The 19435-nt window shown below is 54.4% G+C and overlaps 1 protein-coding gene across 1 annotated transcript in view; it reads right to left on the reverse strand.

Moving 5' to 3' along the window:
• The window catches only part of rimbp2b (RIMS binding protein 2b), a 349606-nt gene that overhangs the window by 139627 nt on the left and 190544 nt on the right, over window positions 1-19435 (reverse strand). The window contains exons 4-5 of the mRNA XM_086011890.1: window positions 11219-11308; window positions 5432-5554 (exon numbers count right to left, since the gene is read on the reverse strand). The gene's annotated coding sequence lies outside the window, so the exon portion shown is untranslated. The remainder of the gene's footprint in view (window positions 1-5431; window positions 5555-11218; window positions 11309-19435) is intronic.

Raw genomic sequence — 19435 nt, forward strand, 5'->3', positions numbered from 1 at the left:
CTCTGACTTCGTGAGCCCGAAGACCTGTAGCAACCGCGCCTTTAATGTGTCATACTTGCGATCAGTAGGCGGACTACCAAGTAGGCTGACGATCCGCGAGGCTGTGGCGCTGTCGAGGGCGGAGACCACGTAATAATAATGGGTCTGATCCGCAACGATGTCCCTGATGGCGAACTGGGCTTCAGCCTGGATAAACCACGCGGCTGGTTGTTGCTCCCAGAACTGCGGTAGCTTCAAGGTAACGACGTTCGTTTCCATGTTGAGTATCTTCTGCGAAAACCGTTCGCAAAAGTCGGGGTCACCAATGTAGGAATGTCTTGTTCCTATCCAAAGACTGAGGTCCACTCAGGCGATCAAACAAAATGAAGTTTAATGGAAACTAACAGGTTTAAACAAGTAACTACAGGAGAACATCGAGTGTAGGTCTGCTCAGTTCGGAGGCTCCACGAGGACTGCTCGGGCGGTCCCGTGGTTGATGTCATCACGTCATCACGTTCTTCCCGCCAGTGGGGGATCACGTGATGAACGGCGTGACGTCATCGCGTTTACCCGCGCTGTTAAAGTAATCACGCTCTGTACAAGTAAACAATATAAATAAAGATACAGACTCAGGCTGTAGCTAACATGTTGTTAAAGGGAATTATATACAAACGATCTGAGTCCTTTAGTGGCTCCGCCACATTACTATATATGGAATTACGGTGACCCTAGATGTAGGACTGGTACCACAATTGGCCTGTTCCCTCATTATAGGACAACCAGACATGAAACATTACCTAAAAATCTCAACCAGACCTGTAGAAGCATCCACCGACCAGGATGACAGGGAAAAACATGTTCGGACACAACTTGATCAAACTTGCCTAGAGGGGGGAGGCAAAGACCTCCTCGACAACTCATTAATAGATACTACCCTTATCTACAACCCCATCCAAATCGGGGGGGGGGGGGGTCAGGAGGTGTCGGGCGGTTGGGTAGATGTCGGCGGGTCGGGGGTCTCGGGGGGTTGGGTGGACGTCGGGGGGTCGGGAGGTGTCGGGGGGTTGGGTGGATCTCGGGGGGTCGGGGATCTCGGGGGGTTGGGTGGATGTCAGGGGGTCGGGGGTCTCGGGAGGTTCGGGGGCTCAGGGGGTTGGGGGGGTCCGATGCCCCCAGAGATCTGACACTGGTCCAGTTTGTTGTTCACTTTCACCTTTAGAATGTTAATTTTGCTCGGTTAATGGGTTTGATGTTTTGTGATATTTAAATATAAAAGCCACATTAGTGAACTAACACGAAACATTTAGAAACTGCTCTGAACGTCCACTGATTATTTAAACTTTAGCCAGCTACTAAATGATAACTGTGACGTGAAGTCGGGTGTTAAAACAGGACGATGGGACGGTGAGGCTCTCGTCACATGTTTTATGTGCTTGACGGAAAGTCCTTAGTGGGTAACCATGGAAACCGCATTTATCTGAGGATGAGGATGGCTGCAGGATTACAAATGTCAAAGTTGTGGTTGAATTATGAAGGTCTTTCACATAAGAGGGTTAAACACAACTCCCCATTGTTACTCCGTGAATATTCTAGTCATGGGATTAACTCTGTGGGAGACCTGAGCTGCACGAAGAATGCTCACACTCGTCGATGAAAGATTTATTTTCCTCCCCCCCCCCCACCCCACCCACTCTCCTGAAGCTGTTGACTCCTTGCTGGAATACGCTTCCTTCTGCATCACCCCTCAACTCAACAACAACAACAACTTGTATTTATACAGCGCCTTTAACACAGTAAAATGTCCCGAGGCGCTTCACAGGAGTATTAAAAGACAAAATTTGACGCCGAGCCACATGAGGAGATATTAGGGCAGGTGACCAAAAGCTTGGCCAAAGAGATAGGTTTTAAGGAGCGTCTTAAAGGAGGAAAGAGAGGTAGCGAGGCGGAGAGGTTTAGGCAGGGAATTCCAGAGCTTAGGGCCCAGGCAACAGAAGGCACAGCCGACTGGTGGAGTGATGAAAATCAGGGATGCTCAAGAGGCCAGAATTAGAGGAGCGCAGATATCTCGGGGGGTTGTGGGGCTGGAGGAGATTACAGAGACTGGGAGGGGCGAGGCCATGGAGGGATTTGAAAACAAGGATGAGAATTTTGAAATCGAGGCGTTGCTTAACCGGGAGCCAATGTAGGTCAGTGAGCACAGGGGTGATGGGTGAACGGGACTTGGTGCAAGTTAGGACACGGGCAGTGAGTTTTGGATGACCTCAAGTTTATGTAGGGTGGAATGTGGGAGGCCAGCCAGGAGTGCGTTGGAATAGTCAAGTCCAGAGGTAACAAAGGCATGGATGAGGGTTTCAGCAGCAGATGAGCTGAGGCAAGGCGGAGACGGGTGATGTTACGGAGGTGGAAATAGGCGGTCTTAGTGATGGCACGGGTATGTGGTCAGAAGCTCATTTCAGGGTCAAGTACAACCCCAAGGTTGTGAACAGTGTGGTTCAGCCTCAGACAGATGTTAGGGAGAGGGATGGAGTCAGTGGCTCGGGAACGGAGTTTGTGGCGGGGACCGAAAACAATGGCTTCGGTCTTCCCAATATTTAATTGGAGAAAATTTCTGCTCATCTAGAACTGGATGTCGGACAAGCAGTCTGACAATTTAGAGACCGTGGAGGGGTCGAGAGAAGTGGTGGTGAGGTAGAGCTGGGCGTTGGCAGCGTACATGTGGAAACTGACGCTGTGTTTTCAGATGATGTCGCCGAGGGGCAACATGTAGATGAGAAATAGGAGGGGCCAAGGATAGATCCTCGGGGGACACCAGAGGTAACGATGCGGGAGTGGGAAGAAAAGCTGTTGCAAGGCCTTCGTGTGACAGGTGAACGTAGGCAGCCTCCTTCCCTTTAAATAAACAGGGTGATTTCTGGCCTAATAGTCATACAAATCAGAGGAAGTCAGGATTAAATTGCCCGATTACTCTGGCACCGTAAGACACTGCGACAAGTTCTGGTCAACAAAAAACTAGGGTTAGTACTGCAGGCAAAGCAGAGAAGAGGCTCGAGGCTGATTCCAGAGTCTGAGCTATGGGGAAAGACCGGAGAGACAGTCTGGGAAAAATGCGTCTGAGAGTTGATCTTTCAGAGGGCTATAACTTGGTGAATGGTATTATGGTCAAAGAGGTGGGTTTTAAGGAGTGTCTTAAAGGAGGAGAGAGAAGCGGAGAGGTGGAGAGGTTTAGGGAGGGAATTCCAGAGCTCAGGGCCCAGGCAGCTGAAGGCACGGCCGCCAATGGTGGAGCGATGGAAATCAGGGATGCACAAGAGGCCAGAATTGGAGGAGCGCAGAGATCTCAGAGGGTTGTAGGGCTGGAGGAGGTTACAGAGATAGGGAGGGGCGAGGCCATGGAGAACAAGGACACAGGTTCAAACTAGTAAACAGGAATTCTAGGACTGATATCAGGAGATTCTTCTTCACACAGAGAGTGAGTGACACTTGGTGCGGGAGTGTGGCAGGAGGGAAAAACCCTGGAATCTTTTAAGAAACAACTAAATGATGGAATGTGGGGAATGGAGGGCTGTTGTGGATGAATTAAGATGGACCGAATGGCCTTCCTTTTCCATGAGTATCTTGTGATGATGTGAACACAAAAGGGGTAAAATTCATCTTGGTCAATGGAAAAGAACAATGGATGTAGAGCAAACCGGAGCTGTTGATTCGCTATCGCCGTTTGGCGATCCAATTTCAAAAATGCTTCCTTGTCCTGGGCAGTTTAGCACAATCCCAAGCACTCTCGGCCAGAATGGTGGAGTTTGTTAAAAGGTTGTGAATGTTAAGAAACATCTCCACAGTAACATTGACTGCTTTCCCCTCTTACTCAGTGGCACCAGCGGTGCTCACACTGCCCAGTGTTTGCATGTCTAATATTGCTAGTCCGCCAAACGAGCATTCCACAAACTCCCTGGTGTGAAGCCGCTCGTTTAGATTTTGACTAATTAATGATTCCGCAGGTAGGACATGAGGGGATTAAATTCAACTTCTACAGACAGTAGTGAGTCAGTTGCCCAATAAAAACCCCACCCGTCACACGCCCCGCCCGTCACGCGCACCGCCCGTCACACGCCCGCCCGTCACACCCGCCCGCCCGTCACACCCACCCGCCCGTCACACACCCGCCCGTCACACGCCCCGCCTGTCACACACCCACCCGTTACACGCACCGCCCGTCACACGCCCCGCCCATCACACGCCCCGCCTGTCACACACCCACCCGTTACACGCACCGCCCGTCACACCCGCCCGCCTGTCACACCTGCCCGCCCGTCACACACCCGCCCGTCACACACCCACCCGTTACACGCACCGCCCGTCACACGCCCGCCTGTCACACACCCGCCCGTCACACGCCCCGCCCGTCACACGCCCCGCCCGTCACACGCCCCGCCCGTCACACGCTCCGCCCGTCACACGCTCCGCCCGTCACACGCTCTGCCTGTCACACGCCCAGCCCGTCACACGCCCCGCCCGTCACACGCCCCGCCCGTCACACGTTCCGCCTGTCACATACCCGCCCGTCACACGGCCTGCCCGTCACACGCCCCGCCCGTCACACGCCCCGCCCGTCACACGACCCGCCCGTCACACGCCCCGCCCGTCACACGCCCCGCCCGTCACCCGCTCCGCCCCTTACACGCCCCGCCCGTTACATGCCCCGCCCGTTACACGCCCCGCCCGTTACACGCCCCGCCCGTTACACCCTCCCGCCCGTCACACGCCCCGCTCTTCACACGCCTCGCCCGTCACACACCTGCCCGTCACACGCTCCGCCGGTTACACACCCAACCGTTACACGCCCCGCCCGTTACACGCTCCGCCCGTTACACCCTCCCGCCCGTCACACGCCCTGCCCGTCACATGCCCGCCCATCACACACCTGCCCGTTAAACACCCGCCCGTTACACGCTCCGCCCATTACACGCTCCGCCCGTTACACGCTCCGCCCATTACACGCTCCGCCCGTTATACCCTCCCGCCCGTTACACGCCCCGCCCGTCACACGCCCCGCCCGTTACACGCCCCGCCCGTCACACGCCCCGCCTGTCACACGCCCACCTGTCACACGCCCGCCCATCACACACCCGCCCGTCACACACCTGCCCGTTACACACCCGCCCGTTACACGCCCTGCCTGTTACACGCTCCGCCCGTTATACCCTCCCGCCCGTTACCCGCCCCGCCCGTTACGCGCTCTGCCCGTTATACCCTCCTGCCCCGGGTTAGTAACGTACAGCCAATCTGCTCTTGGCGTTTTGTGAACTCCCCTCCAAGTTGAATTCCACCCCCGACCCTTCTTCCTAAAATGAATGTTTCACTTCAGTTTCCCCCTTGGGAAAGAGCTGAACTGTGACCTCGCCCCATCCTATAAGCATCAATGGGCGGAGCCAGTCTTTGGTCCCCCGCTCCTCACCTTCAGAACATGCTCTAAATTCTCCAGCTTGACTCGGAGCTCGTCCTTCTCCTTTACAGCCAAATCTCGTTCTCGTGTCACAACAGTAAGGGTTTCTTTAAAATGACCATACTCTGGGTTCACCTGAAGAGATAGATACAATTACATTAACAGCAGCACAGTTATACAGCGCCTTTAACATAGGAAAACGTCCCTAGGCGCTTCACAGGAGCAATCATCAAATAATATTTGACACCAAACCACATGATGAGATATTAGGACAGGCGACCAAAAGCTTGGTCAAAGAGGGAGGTTTTAAGGAGCGTCTTAAAGGAGGAGAGAGAGGCGGAGAGGTTTAGGGAGGGAATTCCAGAGCTCGGGGCCCAGGCAGCTGAAGGCACGGCCACCAATGGTGGAGCGATTAAAATCGGGGATGCGCAAGAGGCCAGAATTGGAGGAGTGCAGAGATCTCGGAGGGTTGTGGGGCTGAAGGAGATTACAGAGATAGCGAGGGGCGAGGCCGTGAAGGGATTTAAAAAGGATGCGAATTTTAAAATCGAGGCGTTGCTTAACCAGGAGCCAATGTAGGTCAGCGAGCACAGGGGTGATGGGTGAACGGGACTTGGTGCGAGTTAGGACACGGGCAGCGAGTTTTGGATGACCTCAAGTTTATGTAGAGTAGAATGTGGGAGGCCAGCCAGGAGTGTGTTGGAATAGTCAAGTGCAGAGGTAACAGAGGCCTGGATGAGGGTTTCGGCAGTAGATGAGCTGAAGCAAGGGCGGCGATGGACGATGTTATGGAAGTGGAAATGGGCGGTCTTTGTTATGGAAAGGAGGGGGTCAGAAGCTCAGCTCAGGGTCATAGGTTGCCAAACATGTGACCTAAGTGCTTCAAGAACCTTTGCAGGACCCTTCGGGTGGAACAGCAGGTTTCAATCTCCCTCAGTAGATTTTTATTTCACTCAGTGTCATTGAGGATATACTGAGCATCAGTTTCAAACATCGGGGTGGGTTTTAACTCCCGACAACCCCCCCAACTCAAACCAGGCAAGGCTCATCCTGAGCACTGTTTCCAATTAACCCACGACTGGGATAAGGTGGACGCAGGTAGAAAAAGGCAAGTTTAGGACTAATGGCAGAGAACACACCTTCAAACACACACAGACCAAAAGCTGCAGTGGGCTCGGGGTGGGGGAGTGGGCTCGGGTTGCAGGAGTGGGCTTGGGGTGGGGGAGTGGGCTTGGGGTAGGGGAGTGGGCTCAGGATGAGGGAGTGGGCACGGGATGGGGCAGTGGGCTCGGGATGGGGGAGTGGGTGGGGGAGTGGGCTCGGGGTGGGGGAGTGGGCTCGGGGTAGAGGAGTGGGCTCGGGATGAGGGAGTGGGCACGGGATGGGGCAGTGGGCTCGGGATGGGGGAGTTGGCTCGGGGAGGGGAGTGGGCTCGGGGTAGGGGAGGGGGCTCGGGGTAGGGGAGTGGGCTCGGGATGAGGGAGTGGGCACGGGATGGGGCAGTGGGCTCGGGATGGGGGAGTGGGCTCGGGGAGGGGAGTGGGCTCGGGGTAGGGGAGGGGGCTCGGGGTAGGGGAGTGGGCTCGGGATTATGGAGTGGACACGGGATGGGGCAGTGGGCTCGGGTTGGGGGAGTGGGCTCGGGGCGGGGGAATGGGCTCGGGATGGGGGAGTGGGCTCGGGGTCGGGGAGTGGGCTCGGGGTCGGGGAGTGGGCTCGGGATGGGGGAGTGGGCTTGGGATGGGGGAGTGGGCTTGGGATGGGGGAGTGGGCTCGGTGTAGGGGAGTGGGCTCAGGGCGGGGGAGTGGGCTCGGGGCGGGGGAGTGGGCTCGGGGTGGGGGAGTGGGCTCGGGGTAGGGGAGTGGGCTCGGGATGGGGGAGTGGGCTCGGTGTAGGGGAGTGGGCTCGGGGTGGGGGAGTGGGCTCGGGGTCGGGGAGTGGGCTCGGGGTAGGGGAGTGGGCTCGGGGTAGGGGAGTGGGCTCGGGGTAGGGGAGTGGGCTCGGGATGGGGGAGTGGGCTCGGGGTAGGGGAGTGGGCTCGGGGTCGGGGAGTGGGCTCGGGGTGGGGGAGTGGGCTCGGGGTCGGGGAGTGGGCTCGGGGTAGGGGAGTGGGCTCGGGGTAGGGGAGTGGGCTCGGGATGGGGGAGTGGGCTCGGGGTCGGGGAGTGGGCTCGGGGTCGGGGAGTGGGCTCGGGGTCAGGGAGTGGGCTCGGGATGGGGGAGTGGGCTCGGGATGGGGGAGTGGGCTCGGGGTAGGGGAGTGGGCTCGGGATGGGGGAGTGGGCTCGGGATGGGGGAGTGGGCTCGGGGTAGGGGAGTGGGCTCGGGGTAGGGGAGTGGGCTCGGGATGGGGGAGTGGGCTCGGGGTAGGGGAGTGGGCTCGGGGTAGGGGAGTGGGCTCGGGATGGGGGAGTGGGCTCGGGGTCGGGGAGTGGGCTCGGGGTCGGGGAGTGGGCTCGGGGTAGGGGAGTGGGCTCGGGATGGGGGAGTGGGCTCGGGGTCGGGGAGTGGGCTCGGGGTCAGGGAGTGGGCTCGGGATGGGGGAGTGGGCTCGGGATGGGGGAGTGGGCTCAGGATGGGGGAGTGGGCTCGGGGTAGGGGAGTGGGCTCGGGATGGGGGAGTGGGCTCGGGATGGGGGAGTGGGCTCGGGGTAGGGGAGTGGGCTCGGGGTAGGGGAGTGGGCTCGGGATGGGGGAGTGGGCTCGGGGTCGGGGAGTGGGCTTGGGGTCGGGGAGTGGGCTCGGGGTAGGGGAGTGGGCTCGGGATGGGGGAGTGGGCTCGGGGTCGGGGAGTGGGCTCGGGATGGGGGAGTGGGCTCGGGGTCGGGGAGTGGGCTCGGGGTCGGGGAGTGGGCTCGGGGTCAGGGAGTGGGCTCGGGATGGGGGAGTGGGCTCGGGATGGGGGAGTGGGCTCGGGGTAGGGGAGTGGGCTCGGGATGGGGGAGTGGGCTCGGGATGGGGGAGTGGGCTCGGGGTAGGGGAGTGGGCTCGGGGTAGGGGAGTGGGCTCGGGATGGGGGAGTGGGCTCGGGGTAGGGGAGTGGGCTCGGGGTAGGGGAGTGGGGGCTAATAATCTCGAGTCATTCAAGAGGCGGCTCGACACGGTGCTGGGGGATTGTAGGTTTCAGTGGAAGGGTGAGTTAGACGGGGTGAATGGTCTCCCTCATCTGAACTTTATCTTTGTGAAGTATGAATATAACACGAAATGAGCCAAAATAAATAAGAAATAGTTGGGTTGTTTTATACTTTCTGATGATGTTTCTGATCTGGATGGGGACCAAACAGCCGAGAATCCCGAGGAGCTCCATGTCTAAATTGGTAAGCGTTCTCGGTGGGGGATTTGGTAATTACTCAGTGAACATCCTTTCAAAACAACAGCTAGAAGCTAAATCTTCAACAGGCACCTCATGTAAAAAAAACAGACAATTGCAGACCATTAACCTTTTGAGCTCTGACTGTTAGCTTTCCAGAGATGCACAGAATGAACAGCACAGAAGGTGGCCATTCGGCCCATCGTGCCTGTGCCGGCTCTTTGAAAGATTCTCTCCAATCAGTCCCACTCTCCTGCTCTTTCCCCACAGCCCTGCTAATTTTTCCCCTTCAAGTATTTATCCAATTCCCTTTTGAAAGTTATTATTGAATCGGCTTCCACCGCCCTTTCAGGCAGCGCGTTCCAGATCACAACAACTCGCTGCGTAAACAAAATTCTCCTCATCTCCCCTCTGGCTCTTTTGCCAATGTCCTTCAATCTGTGCCCTCTGGTTACTGACCCTCCCACCACCGGAAACAGTTTCATATCTTTTGTCTCATCCAACATGCATTGAAAGAAAGATTTTTGTAAATCTGTGCTTTTTTAAGTAGTTATAAATTGCTTAACTTGTAGAATTTTTTTTTAACAAGACACAAATGTTGCGTCTTTTAGTTCAGCGAAAACTACTGTAAGGGATAATCTGTCTCCTATATTAGATCTGTGTGAGGAATCTTCTCATGATTATTTTATACAACAGTGTAACTCATCTCACTCTCAGCACAGCAGGATCCCAAACCAGGTCGGGGGTGTTAAATTGCCCCCTCTTCCCAAGATATTGAGTCCTTGTTTCGAGCATCTTTGCTTAATCGCCAAGTTCTGAAAGATATTCATCCAGCAACTAATCGAGCAATTCGAAACCATCAGAGCTTCCTCTTCATTGTCCAGTCACATTCCTAATCCTAACCATACAAGATCTGGACACACTTCCTGTCAACTTTTTCAATTATAAATTCCTATCTCCACCTATATAATGGAAATTCCTATGTAAACTTGTCACGCTGCAGCGCCACCGCTGATGGGAGAGGGTAATTGCAGTTTGCAGCGTGACAAGTTTACATAGACATGTTGCTATTATAAATTCGGATGTTGGAATTTCTAATGGAATTGAAAAAATAAGGACAGAACGTGTCATTTTAAAATGGGGGCTGAATTTCATCCGTGTGCTCTGAAAAAATGAAAGACTTATATTTCTCCAGCGCCTATCACGATGTCTGGATGTCCCAAAGCGCTGTACAGCCAATGAAGTACTTTTGAAGTGTAGTCACTGTTGTCATGTAGGAAACACGGCAGCCAATTTGTGCACAGCAAGCTCCCACAAACAGCAATGAGATAATGACCAGCAGGTGCAGCAAGTGATTAAGAAGGCCAATGGAATGTTGGCTTTCATTGCTAGGGGGATAGAATATAAAAATAGGGAGGTATTGCTTCAGTTGTACAAGGTATTGGTGAGACCGCACCTGGAATACTGCATACAGTTTTGGTGTCCATACTTAAGAAAGGACATACTTGCTCTCGAGTCAGTACAAAGAAGGTTCACTCGGTTAATCCCGGGGATGAGGGGATGGACATATGAGGAGAGGTTGAGTAGATTGGGACTCTACTCATTGGAGTTCAGAAGAATGAGAGGTGATCTTATTGAAACATATAAGATTGTGAAGGGGTTGGATCGGGTGGATGCGGGGAGGATGTTCCCGACGATGGGTGAAACTAGAACTAGGGGGCATAGTCTTAGAATAAGGGGCTGCTCTTTCAAAACTGAGATGAGGAGGAACTACTTCACTCAGAGGATGGTAGGTCCATGGAATATGCTGCCCCAAAAAGCTGTAGAAGCTACATCATTACATAAATTTAAAACAGAAATAGACAGTTTCCTAGAAGTAAAGGGAATTAAGGGTTACGGGGAGCGGGCAGGAATTTGGACATGAGTCTAGGTTCGGATCGGTCATGGCCCTGTGGGTAGCGGAGCGGGCCCAGGGGCCGTGTAGCCTGATCCTGCTCCTATTTCGTGTGTCTAATTCTGTTAGATTCAGGAGATGGTTCTGTGATAGTGGATTGGCGGTTAGGATCAGATCAGCCATGATCTTATTGAATGGCGGAGCAGGCTCGAGGGGCCAATTGGCCTACTCCTGCTCCTATTTCTTATGTTCTTATGTTCTTATCATCTGTTTTGGTGATATTGGTTGAGGGATACATATTGGCCCAGGACACCGGGGAGAACTCCCCCTGCGCTTCTTCAAATCGTGCCCTGGGATCTTTTACCCTCACCCGAGAGAGCAGGCGGGGCCTCGGTTTAACGTCTCATCCTAAAGACGGAAGGGACATTAAACTCTGGTAAAATTGTCCCCTGTCCTCAGGCCCCACTCCATCTGAAAGAGGACACTGGGGTAGACTTCCCCTGTGCAATGCTCCGGGAGATCGACTAGTGTCCCAATATTTGTATTGCTGTGCTATGACAAAGATCGGTTGGGTTCGTGTTACCAGCAGAATACCTGATCATACTGGAGGGCCTTCTGACAAAGGCCAGGTGACTGAAGACTCCAGTGACACTTTTCCTGAAGAATTTCCCTCAGTTCATTCTCCTGAGAAAAGACAAAAAAAGACAATTGCGCCGTGAATGGAAGGAATTCGACAATCCTGGCACAAAAATGATGATGTCACTGATTTTCCTTAACTATTTGTCCAAAACTGATCTTCTGGAGAAACCAGTGCGATGATTGGGGTCTTTATTCCTACAACTCCAACACGCAAATTGGGTGTTAGCCATTATTGCAAGGGGGTTGGAGTATAAGAGTGAGGAAGTCTTGCTACAATTGTACAGGGCCTTGGTGAGACCGCACCTGGAGTATTGAGCACAGTTTTGGTTGCCTTATCTAAGGAAGGATATACTTGCCTTGGAGGCGGTGCAGCGAAGGTTCACTGGATTGATTCCTGGGATGGGGGGATTGTCCTATGAGGAGAGATCGAGTAGGCTCGGCTGATACTCCGGAGTTTAGAAGAATGAGAGGTGATCTCATTGAAACATACATGATTCTGAGGGGGATTGACAGGGTAGATGCTCAGAGGTTGTTTCCCCCGGCTGGAGAGTCTAGAACTTGGGACCGGGAGGGGGGCCGGGGAGGGGAGGGGGAGGGGGAGGGGCCGGGGCGGGGGCGAGCCTCTCCCACTCCTCCTGGCTCACAAGCAGTGTTATAAAATGCACTGACCAGCCTGATCCGGCTGCTCCCGTCTGCATTTCGCTGTCGGGTTTCCCGAGCCCCGGAATCCTGGCCGGAGAACGTTAGATTTAAATCAGGCTGCATTTCTGTAGCGCCTTTCATAACTTCAGGACGTCCCAAAGCACTTTACAGTAAAGTGTAGTCACCACTCAGCCAATTTATTCACTGATGACATGCAGAGGTCGTGGGTTCAAGTCCCACTCTAGAGACTTGAGCACGTAATCTAGGCTGACACTCCTGGGCAGTACTGAGGGACTGTTGCACTGTCAGAGGGGCAGTGCTGAGGGAGCGCTGCACTGTCGGAGGGGCAGTACTGACAGAGCGCTGCACTGTCGGAGGGGCAGTACTGAGGGAGCGCTGCACTGTCGGAGGGGCAGTACCGAGGGAGCGCCGCACTGTCGGAGGGGCAGTACCGAGGGAGCGCCGCACTGTCGGAGGGGCAGTACTGAGGGAGTACCGCACTGTCGGAGGGGCAGTACTGAGGGAGCGCCGCACTGTCGGAGGGGCGGTACTGACAGAGCGCTGCACTGTCGGAGGGGCAGTACTGAGGGAGTGCCGCACTGTCAGAGGGGCAGTACTGAGGGAGCGCCGCACTGTCGGAGGGACAGTACTGACCCGAGGCCCCGTCTGCCTGTTCCGGTGGATGTTAAAAATTGACACCATTCAAAGAGTTTTCCCAGCATCCGTGCAAACATTCATTCCCCAAACAAAACCACCAAAAACAGATTCACTCAATTGCCATTAATGGATCTTACTGTGCAAAGGAGTGGCTGCCATGCCACCCTACACAGCAACGCTGGGCGCACTTCAAAGGTGATTAATTGGAATGAAGTGTTTGAGCTTGTTTCTGAAAGATGCGATAAGGTGCTGTATAAAGGCAAGTTCTTTTTTTCTCACTGTATTTAATAAAAAATAAAAGATTAAACACCTGGCTTGTGGAGATAAACCTCTTCAAAGCAGTCGGTAATTTCCCTTTAACCTCATTTGCTTTCAGTGCAGAACACAGGAGAGCGAAGACTAATATATTTGCTTTTAACCATCTTTACAAATCTAATTAAAGATGCTGCAGATTTTTTTTTAGGTGATACATGGATTGTATAAAAAACAGTAACTCAGTTGAGTGACTTCAAAAGAACATCCCTTACACAATCTAATTGGAAAACATTTCATTTCCCCTTACTGCTTATGAAATTGTCTGCAAAAATGAGAAAGACTGAATCTTCAGAATAGGTTAACCCTTGAACGTCTTTATAAGTGAACTGGAGAACGCAGTACGTTCGGGCTCTCGTCACAGTGAGTCAATGCAAGGCTGAGGCTGGTACGGAATAATAGTACATCAGCCATGGCTCAGCCGGTCTCTCTCGCCTCGAAGTGCAAAGGTCAAGTGTTGAAGTCCCAGAGACTTGAGCACCAAGATCTAGACTGACACTCCTAGTGCAGTACTGAGGGAGTGCCACACTGTCAGTGGGTCCGCACTGTCGGAGGGGCAGTACTGAGGGAGCGCCGCACTGTCGGAGGGGCAGTACTGAGGGAGCGCCGCACTGTCGGAGGGGCAGTACTGAGGGAGCGCCGCACTGTCGGAGGGGTAGTACTGAGGGAGCGCCGCACTGTCGGAGGGGCAGTACTGAGGGAGCGCCGCACTGTCGGAGGGGCAGTACTGAGGGAGCGCCGCACTGTCAGAGGGTCAGTGCTGAGGGAGTGCCGCACTGTCAGAGGGTCAGTGCTGAGGGAGTGCCGCACTGTCAGAGGGTCAGTGCTGAGGGAGTGCCGCACTGTCAGAGGGTCAGTGCTGAGGGAGCGCCGCACTGTCAGAGGGGCAGTACTGAGGGAGTGCCGCACTGTCGGAGGGGCAGTACTGAGGGAGTGCCGCACTGTCGGAGGGGCAGTACTGAGGGAGCGCCGCACTGTCGGAGGGGCAATACTGAGGGAGCGCTGCACTGTCGGAGGGGCAGTACTGAGGGAGTGCAGCACTGTCGGAGGGTCAGTGCTGAGGGAGCGCCGCACTGTCGGAGGGGCAGTACTGAGGGAGTGCAGCACTGTCGGAGGGTCAGTGCTGAGGGAGCGCCGCACTGTCGGAGGGGCAGTACTGAGGGAATGCTTCACTGTCGGAGGGGCAGTACTGAGGGAGCGCCGCACTGTCGGAGGGTCAGTGCTGAGAGAGCGCTGCACTGTCGGAGGGGCAGTACTGAGGGAGTGCAGCACTGTCAGAGGGTCAGTACTGAGGGAGCGCCGCACTGTCAGAGGGTCAGTACTGAGGGAATGCCGCACTGTCAGAGGGTCAGTACTGAGGGAGTGCCGCACTGTCAGAGGGTCAGTACTGAGGGAGTGCCGCACTGTCAGAGGGTCAGTACTGAGGGAGTGCCGCACTGTCAGAGGGTCAGTACTGAGGGAGTGCCGCACTGTCGGAGGGTGAGTACTGAGGGAGTGCCGCACTGTCGGAGGGGCAGTACTGAGGGAGTGCCGCACTGTCGGAGGGTGAGTACTGAGGGAGCGCCGCACTGTCGGAGGGGCAGTACTGAGGGAGTGCCGCACTGTCAGAGGGTCAGTACTGAGGGAGTGCCGCACTGTCGGAGGGGCAGTACTGAGGGAGTGCCGCACTGTCGGAGGGTGAGTACTGAGGGAGCGCCGCACTGTCGGAGGGGCAGTACTGAGGGAGCGCCGCACTGTCGGAGGGGCAGTACTGAGGGAGCGCCGCACTGTCGGAGGGGCAGTACTGATAGAGCGCTGCACTGTCGAAGGGGCAGTGCTGAGGGAGTGCTGCACTGTCGGAGGGGCAGTACTGAGGGAGTGCCGCACTGTCGGAGGGGCAGTACTGAGGGAGCGCCGCACTGTCGGAGGGTGAGTACTGAGGGAGCGCCGCACTGTCGGAGGGGCAGTACTGAGGGAGCGCCGCACTGTCGGAGGGGCAGTACTGAGGGAGTGCCGCACTGTCGGAGGGGCAGTACTGAGGGAGTGCCAGCGCCGCACTGTCGGAGAGGCAGTACTGAGGGAGCGCTGCACTGTCGGAGGGGCAGTACTGAGGGAGCGCCGCACTGTCGGAGGGGCAGTACTGAGGGAGCGCTGCACTGTCGGAGGGGCAGTACTGAGGGAGTGCCGCGCTGTCGGAGGGTCAGTGCTGAGGGAGTGCCGCACTGTCGGAGGGGCAGTACTGAGGGAGCGCTGCACTGTCGGAGGGTCAGTACTGAGGGAGCGCCACACTGTCGGAGGGGCAGTACTGAGGGAGCGCCCCACTGTCGGAGGGTGAGTACTGAGGGAGCGCCACACTGTCGGAGGGGCAGTACTGAGGGAGCGCTGCACTGTCGGAGGGTCAGTACTGAGGGAGCGCTGCACTATCGGAGGGTGAGTACTGAGGGAGCGCTGCACTGTCGGAGGGTCAGTACTGAGGGAGCGCCGCACTGTCGGGAGGGTCAGTGCTGAGGGAGCGCTGCACTGTCGGAGGGTCAGTACTGAGAGAGAGCCGCACTGTCGGAGGGGCAGTACTGAGGGAGTGCTGCACTGTCGGAGGGTCAGTACTGAGGGAGCACCGCACTGTCAGAGGGGCAGTACTGAGGGAGCACCGCACTGTCGGAGGATCAGTACTGAGGGAGCGCCGCACTGTCGGAGGGGCAGTACTGAGAGAGCGCCGCACTGTCGGAGGGTCAGTACTGAGAGAGCGCCGCACTGTCGGAGGGGCAGTACTGAGGGAGCACTGCACTTTCGGAGGGTCAGTGCTAAGGGAGCACCGCACTTTCAGAGGGTCAGGGCTGAGGGAGCGCTGCACTGTCAGAGGGGCAGTACTGAGGGAATGCTGCACTGTCGGAGGGGTGGTTCTGAGGGAGCGCCGCACTGTCTGAGGGGCAGTACTGAGGGAGCGCTGCACTGTCAGAGGGTCAGTACTGAGAGAGCGCCGCACTGTCGGAGGGGCAGTACTGAGGGAGCACTGCACTTTCGGAGGGTCAGTGCTAAGGGAGCACCGCACTTTCAGAGGGTCAGGGCTGAGGGAGCGCTGCACTGTCAGAGGGGCAGTACTGAGGGAATGCTGCACTGTCGGAGGGGTGGTTCTGAGGGAGCGCCGCACTGTCTGAGGGGCAGTACTGAGGGAGCGCTGCACTGTCAGAGGGTCAGTACTGAGGGAGCGCTGCACTGTCGGAGGTGCTGTCTTTCGGATGAGACGTTAAACTGAGGCCCTGTCTGCTCTCTCAGGTGGACGTAAAAGATCCCACGCCCACTATTTCGAAGAAGAGCTGGGGAGTTATCCCCAGTGTCCCGGCCAATATTTATCCCTCAACCAACATCACTAAAAACAGATGATCTGGTCATTTTCACATTGCTGTTTGTGGGAGCTTGCTGTGTGCAAATTGGCTGTCGCGTTGCCCACATTACAACAGTGACTACACTTCAAAAAGTACTTCATTGGCTGTGAAGCGTTTTGAGACGTCCTGAGGTTGTGAAAGGCGCTATAGAAATGTAAGTCTTTTTCTTGAGACTTGGTTTACTCGGCGCGTGTTGGTTTATTTTTGGATTTCGCCTCTCTCGTTTTGCAATTCTTAAAATATGAATTTAGCACTGTGCAAAAGTGTACTTATAAAGTACATAAAGTGCTGGATCGGAGACAATAAATTTAAATTCTTTTCAGAGAAATTATATTTATACATCGACCTCCGTTGATATTTTTGCTTTATTAATTCTCGGGATGAGGGTGTCGCTGGCAAGGCCGGCGTTTATTGCCCATCCCTAATTGGCCCGGTTTGATACAACCGAGGGGTCGCTGGGCCACTGCCGAGGGTAGCTGAGAGTCGATCGCGTTAATATGGGACTGGAGTCACTTGTAGACCAGACCGGGTGAGGACGGCAGGTTTCCTTCCCAAAGGACATCAGTGAACCAGTTGGGTTTTAACGACAATCCGACAGCTTCACGGTCACTCTCACCGAGACCAGCTTTTTATTTCCAGATTTTTTGAACCAAATTCAAATTCTCAAACGGACCTGGTGGGATTTGAACTCGCGCTCTCCGGACTATTAGTCGAGTAACAGAACTACACTACCGTTCTTTCAGTAACCAATTCCTTTTGTCCTTGGACGTCTCTTATATTTGCTGAGCTCATCCTAGTTCAGTAATTTTAAAATTCTCATCCTTGTGTTCAAATCCCTCCATGGCCTGTAACCTCCTCCAGCTCTACAGCCCTCCGAGATCTCTGCGCTCCTCCAATTCTGGCCTCTTGCACATCCCCCGATTTTAATCGCTCCACCATTGGCGGCCGTGCCTTCAGCTGCCTGGGCCCTAAGCTCTGGAATTCCCTCCCTAAACCTCTCCGCCTCTCTCTCCTCCTTTAAGACGCTCCTTAAAACCCACCTCTTTGACCAAGCGTTTGGTCACCTGTCCTAATATCTCCTTGTGACTCGGTGTCAAATTTTGTTTGATAATCGCTCCTGTGAAGCACCTTGGGACGTTTTACTACGTTAAAGGCGCTGTATAAATACAAGTTGTTGTTTGTTGTAATCCCATTCCAAAATATTCATTCTGAGATCTCAGAATTCGGCAGACACGGTGGCATAGTGGTCAGCACTGTTGCCTCACAGCACCAGGGACCCGGGTTCGAATCCGGCCTTGGGCGACTGTCTGTGTGGAGTTTGCACATTCTCCCCGTGTTTGCGTGGGTTTCCTCCGGGTGCTCCAGTTTCCTCCCACAGTCCAAAGATGTGCGGGTTAGGTTGATTGGCTATGATAAATTGACCCTTCGTGTTAGGGGGATTAAATATGTGGGGTTACGGGGATCGGGTGGGATATGTGTCGGTGCAGGCTCGATGGGCCGAAATGGCCTCTATCTGCACTGTGGGGTTTCTGTGATTTCTGTCTGTGAATTCATGGTCTGGTGAAGTTATGGAACGTGTCCTTTTGTATTGTTTCCCCATCAATCAGGCAGCGAGGAACAATACTGTTCGCCTCCCGTAACATTAATGCACGGCCGTGTTATTGAACAGAGGACTCACTACAGGCGACCAAATAAATCATCGATTCCAACGTTACACTCTTCACATCGCTCAACATGATTGATACACAGCTGCAAATGCCAAATGATTGATGTGAACGAGATCAGACTCACTCCCGGCAATTTCGATCTCCAGCTTAAGCAATTAAATTTACACTTCAGTGCTTTTATCTTGTGAGTATCTGCAACTTTAATGGATTTTTTTTTTTTCTTGATTTCATTCAAAGCTTTCACGGACAAAGACCAGGAGCTGCTGCTAAACCGCCTGGGAGGGGGAGCAGCGCAGATTCACCAGAACAATACCGCAGCTGAAAGAGTTAAAGTACGAGGACAGGTTGCATCACGAGGCATTTAAGGAGAAGCTGGTTAAACACACGAGGGAAAGAAAGACAGACTTACATTTTTCCAGCGCCTTTCACGACCACCAGACGTCTCAAAGTGCTTAACAGCCAATGAAGTACTTTTGAAGTGGAGTCACTGCTGTAATGTGGGAAACGCAGCAGCCAATTTGTGCACAGCAAGCTCCCACAAACAGCAATGGCCAGATAATCTGTGTTTTTTTGTTATGTTGGATAAATATTGACCCAGGACACCGGGGAGAACTCCCCCTGCTCTTCTTCGAAATAGTGGCCGTGGGATCTTTTACATCCACCTGAGAGAGCAGACGGGGCCTCGGTTTAACGCCTCATCCGAAAGACGGCACCCCCGACAGTGCAGCACTCCCTCAGCACTGCACTGGAGTGTCAGCCTAGCTTTATGTGCTCAGGTCCCTGGGGTGGGACTTGAACCCACAACCTTCTGACTCAGAGGCGAGGGTGCCGCCCACTGAGCCACGGCTGACAGGGAGAAAGGAATAAAAGGATATGTTGATGGGGTGAGATGAAGAGGGTGGGAGGAGGCTCGAGTGGAGCAGAAACACCAGCACGGATATGATGGGCCGAATGGCCTGTTTCTGTGCTGTAAATACTGAGTAATTCTGTGCAATTATTCATAAAGTACAGACTACGATATTAAAACACACACAAATGGATATATGCCAAACACACACATCCTCAGATAAGGAAAAGTTGGAAGTAAATAAGAATTGTTTTTAAAAATTTGTCTGTTTTTTGCTTCTTAACCAAAAAAATCAGAGATTTAAGCAAATGAAAACCTGAACACCAGGTGGCAGCAGTGATTAATCCTCCAGCATCTTAACTCACACCCAAATCATTCCCGGATTGTCGTCTGGCAGGTTATTCAAGGAACATAGTACGATCCTGTCCAGTGTTTGTCCTGGGCAAGTTTAGTAATAATTGAAGTCAATGGAAATGGGCCGCCGATTCGCCACCACCCGTTTTACTCTATCGCAGAGAGTCAGGATCGAGGCCAGTGACCATTCAGCCCACCCGGAGAATCCTGCAGACAGTGGCCGCTCCTAAAGGCCGTACGTCAAACTCAAACTTCTGCTCCTCTCTCAATCCCTTAGAAACTGAAGGCAGGTTAACGCAGAATCTCACAGCCCTTTAACTGCCCCCGCAGT

Source organism: Somniosus microcephalus, chromosome 19 (genome assembly GCF_052327205.1).
Source record: "Somniosus microcephalus isolate GS21.2 chromosome 19, FLI_Smic_1.0, whole genome shotgun sequence".
Lineage (NCBI taxonomy): Eukaryota > Metazoa > Chordata > Chondrichthyes > Squaliformes > Somniosidae > Somniosus > Somniosus microcephalus.